The 4,676-nt window shown below is 32.7% G+C and overlaps 1 pseudogene; it reads right to left on the minus strand.

The window, feature by feature from the left end:
- Nucleotides 1-1,630: 1,630 nt before the first annotated feature.
- On the minus strand, nt 1,631-3,495 carry LOC110692360 (annotated as a pseudogene).
- Nucleotides 3,496-4,676: the final 1,181 nt, after the last annotated feature.

The raw sequence follows: 4,676 nt of genomic DNA on the forward strand, positions 1-4,676 counted from the left end.
AGGAGCTGTTTTGATAATTAAAACGTTCAATTCGTAGTTCTAGGAGTAGTCTAAGTTCTGTTCATCAAAATACTTAGTTCCAAGAGTGGTCTAGGTAGTTTGAATAGGCATTGAATTCGTTCCAGGAGTAGTCGTTATCAAAGTCATATCCGGTTCGTTATTCTTAAATTGTTCGATTTTCTTAGGAAATTCGGAAGTCTTGTGTTACTTGTGTAATTTTAGATTCTTTATTAAGCTAAGGGGTTTAAATCCACATCAAAGGAGGGGGCGGTTTCAATTCGGGGTGAGGTTGGGGAAAAGGGATGTTTTCGGTGGTGCGATAGAGGAGGGAGGTGGTTTTGTGGGTGTGGATGGGAAGGGGGTGGCCACATATAGCCGGAGGTTATGGGCTGGTGGCTTGAATTTTATTTTTTTCTTTTGATTTTTTTTATTTTTTTGGACCAATCACGACCTAACACATGTCAGACAACCTAGAATAACAAGTCGTTGATTTTAGTTGGCCGGTTTGGGATAGTTAGAAGAAAACGCAGGTGAAAGTTGGAATTATTGCAGAAAAATTAAAAATTGGGATTATTTAAAGTAAATTAGGCAAAGTTGAAATTATTAAAATAAATTTTTCCTAATATTTAATAATTCGTAATATAGTGCATTTTATTAATACAACAGTTATAAATGTATATATTAATTACGTTTTTTAAAAAAAGAATTATTCAATAACATTTACTCGTGATGTTGGTCTAAACTGTAGAGGAATGACAAAAAAAATGATTTACTTCATTTAAGATATATATAGTGTTTATCCAGTGTAATGCACAAGTTGAACATTTTATTAATTGATACAAGTAATTATTATAATTGTCTTAATTTTTGCTTAAATTCTTATTGTAATTTAAGCTATTTTATTTCAAATTACTAATCCCCTTATTTCATAATATCAAATTAGGGAGGGTAAAAAGTTTTAGGAAAAGTATATAGGGTAGGGATCAAAGGGAGAATCTTATATTACTTCGTATAAAGTATAATTAGTGGGGATATTTTTAATTGTAGTAGGTAGTAAAAATAATGACAAAAAATAGGAAAATTGGGGTTGGTAGGAAATTAAAGAGAAATAATGAAATAGTAGTGGGCTCTAATAAATAAGTGTTGCAATTATGAAACGGGTGGAAAAAAAAAGTGTTGTAATTATTATAAAATGAAAGGATCGGAGTAATAAGTAAAGTTCATACAAAGTAATTATATCTTTCCCTTTCAATGTAAAATTGACATAAATTAAATGAAAGTAAAAATGTTATGATTTTGAAGTTTAAGGAAAATGAGAATTGAATTGGTATAACATTATTTTAACAAATATTTTAACATATTAATTAGTTATTCAAGATAAAAAATAAGAAGGGGTACTTATCCATAACTTATAATGCACCGAATTAATGTTGTATATATGCATTCTAAATATTATGCACACATTACATGCATAAAAGAATAGTTTTTAAATACTCCAACTATGTTACCTTAGTTATATCTTATTATATTGAAGTCATAAAGTAAATTAAATCACATAAAACTATGTGTTGATCAAAGTGTTACACTTAAAACAACGGAGGGAGTAGCATAGATATAGATTAGAATTTGAGATTAAAAGCCAAACAAAAATATTGTATCCAAATTACAACTCACAACTTCACATATATACCCCTCTTATTTAAGTATTATGTCAAATTAAACAAGCACACCATAAAATAGCTTTTCAATCATATCCCATTAGATCTTGCAAATTACCCACCAAATCATTGATATATGAGTCCTCAAGTTCATCCTTTAACAAGAAATCTTTCCATTTTTCATGGTTCGCCCGTACCACTTTCCCTACTCCTTCACTTTCGAGCTCCATCACTGCCAGGATTGCCTTACAAACATCCTCTTTGGTAAAGAAGCCATCTTCCTCTCTTTTCACGATTTCGACACCAACTTTTAAATGTGCAGCCATCAACCTCATTGATAAATTGATCACATCTATGAGGCAACAACACCAATTGGCAGTGAGTTACTAGCGCTTCCGTTAGGGATCCAGCTCCACATTGAGTTACGAAGCATCCTACTGAAGGATGCTTCAAGATCAATTGTTGTTTCACCCAATCACTACGTATGCTTCCTCTTTTCTTTGTTCTTTCGATGAATCCCTTAGGTAATGCCAATTCCATGTTCTCACACCCTTTAGGAAGTTTAAGGACGGCCAGAAATGGCAAACCTGATTATTAAGTAAAAGTATTAATTAGAAAATTCGATCTTAATAAGCTTGGGAATTTGTACTCTCTCCGTATTGTTCAAGTGTTACACACTTTTATTTTACTGTTACACTTTTTTTTTGCAATGTACCTCATTCAAAATTTTATTTCTCTTTCTTCTCATGGCGCCCACTCAACTTCGCTACTACTTTTAAAATATTATTTTCCTCTCACATCCTTTATTTTTCAATAAAATGTTGACTTTTGTTTAAAAAAAATTAATACTCCAACTACACCCTTAACTCATTTTATATTTAAATCAATTAATTTGCCTAAAATTATGTACAATTAATACTTAAAAAAAAAACAAAAAAAAAAAAAATAGTAACAAAAATTAGCTAAAATAAAATGATAATTTTAACAAAGCAATTCATGGTACTTGTTGCTTAGGTAATTTTAGATGATTTAGTAAATATTTGCCAATTAAATCTTCCTAGAGAACGAGTGAATATTTCCTTGGGAAAACCTACCATTTGTTTCTTATTGTAGTCGATAATAATAAAAGAACAACACAAATTCTCCAAAAAGGCGGGTGTATGTTTATTTATTGTAAGACGGATTAAAGTTATCTTAAAAGTATTTAAAGTTACCCTTTATACTACAAAAATTATTATTTTTCCGATAATAAATTTTATTTTACAAGAAACTTATACTGTATTAGACTAATCATATTGGCCTTTATAGTATGTAATCATATATATATAAGAAATTACACATTAATATGAAATTCAAACCTATGATAAATAAAAAATTACCCTTTAAGGAATTAAAGTTACCATAAAAATAGTTAAAATTACCCTAAAACTGACCGTCTTACAATAAAATTTACGTATACCTACCTTATACAAGACTTATTTGTTAAAGGAAGGTACATGGTAGCTAATGGTCTTACTTGTGAGTTCAAGACCGAGGGCAAGTTCCTGAAATTGGTCCTTCTCCAAGACTCCAACACACTTTCACTGCCAAGCGCACAATATACTACACTTCTCGGGTTAAAACCCTTTAGCCAACCCTCCAAATCTGGTTCTAACATTCCATCATATGGTTTAGCAACCACCCCAGCCCATAACACTGGTTTTTGGTACAGTGTACTAATATAATCCCCAAATTCCCTTTCCATCTCCTTAAAACTGTTAAAGCAAAGTGCATCACTTTGATCGACAGATTTGCACAACCTGCGGTGAAAGTAACTTCTGCTAGGATAACCTAACATCTCCAACTCCCGGGCCTCATGGGCATGAAGCCTGAAGCCGGGAGACGATGACAGGAAGCCCGGTGGAGCATGACTCAGGTCAGCTTCAGTCAGCGGAGTGGCCTCATCCGGCGGAGACCCTCGGGCCCGTGGGTTTTTGTAAGCAAAATGGGAAGCGTAACCAGTAATATAGTAAATGGACTTTATCCCGTGTTACGAGCATGACCCGGCAACCAGAATGCATAGTCGAAAAAGACTACATTTATGGGGCTGGTAGTGGTTGTCCCAGGTTGAGGCGTGAGATAGGACTCGATAACAGATTGGGTCAGGTCCATTGCAGTCAGGAGAGGTGCCTGGGATGTGTAAGGCAAGTCAGCGGTGGTTTCGGCACCGACAGCAAGCCCGTCGACGGGTGGAATAGTAATGGGGATAAAGGTGATAAGGTGTGGGTAGTAGTTGTGAGAGGCTAGTTTGAGTATTGCCTTGGTAGGAATGAAGAACGACACTTTGTTGCCTTTTTAGCAAGACTAGTTGAGGACCGCGCGCGGTTCCCCAAGTTATCGGGATTAGTTATTTAGTATTGATCATTTGGTAATTGAGAAAGATTATGGAAGAATTAGTTGATGTATTTGTGATTATATATAAGTGATAAGTAATTAGTTTTAGGAAGGGCTAATGAATATTTATGTATATGTCTGTTAAAAAAATCTTTTATTGTAGGTTGGGAGGAATATATATATATATATGTATGTATATATATATATATATATATATATATATATATATATATATATATATATATATATATATATATATATATATATATATATATATATATATATATATATATATATATATATATATATATATATATATATATATATATATATATATATATATAGGAGTTGGATGATGTGAAAACAAGTGGTAAAGTGAAAATTGAAAACTGTTAATCTGGGTCGTACATCAAATCTTATGGCTGAGATTTTTTCCCCTTATTTTCAGACATCTTTAATCTCTTAATCCACACGTTATTTTCTCTCTCCTCTCTCTTCTCTTTCCTACTTTCTCTCTCTTCAACCAACTTCTCTGTTTTCTCTCTCTACTGTGTGTGTTTCTCTCTCTTCGTTCTCTCTCTAAACGCGACGGAAGCATACTCTGAATTCTCCATTGAAGTGGCTAAGGTATTTTTGGAGGTTCGA

Source organism: Chenopodium quinoa, unplaced genomic scaffold, assembly GCF_001683475.1.
Source record: "Chenopodium quinoa cultivar QQ74 unplaced genomic scaffold, ASM168347v1, whole genome shotgun sequence".
Taxonomy (NCBI): domain Eukaryota; kingdom Viridiplantae; phylum Streptophyta; class Magnoliopsida; order Caryophyllales; family Amaranthaceae; genus Chenopodium; species Chenopodium quinoa.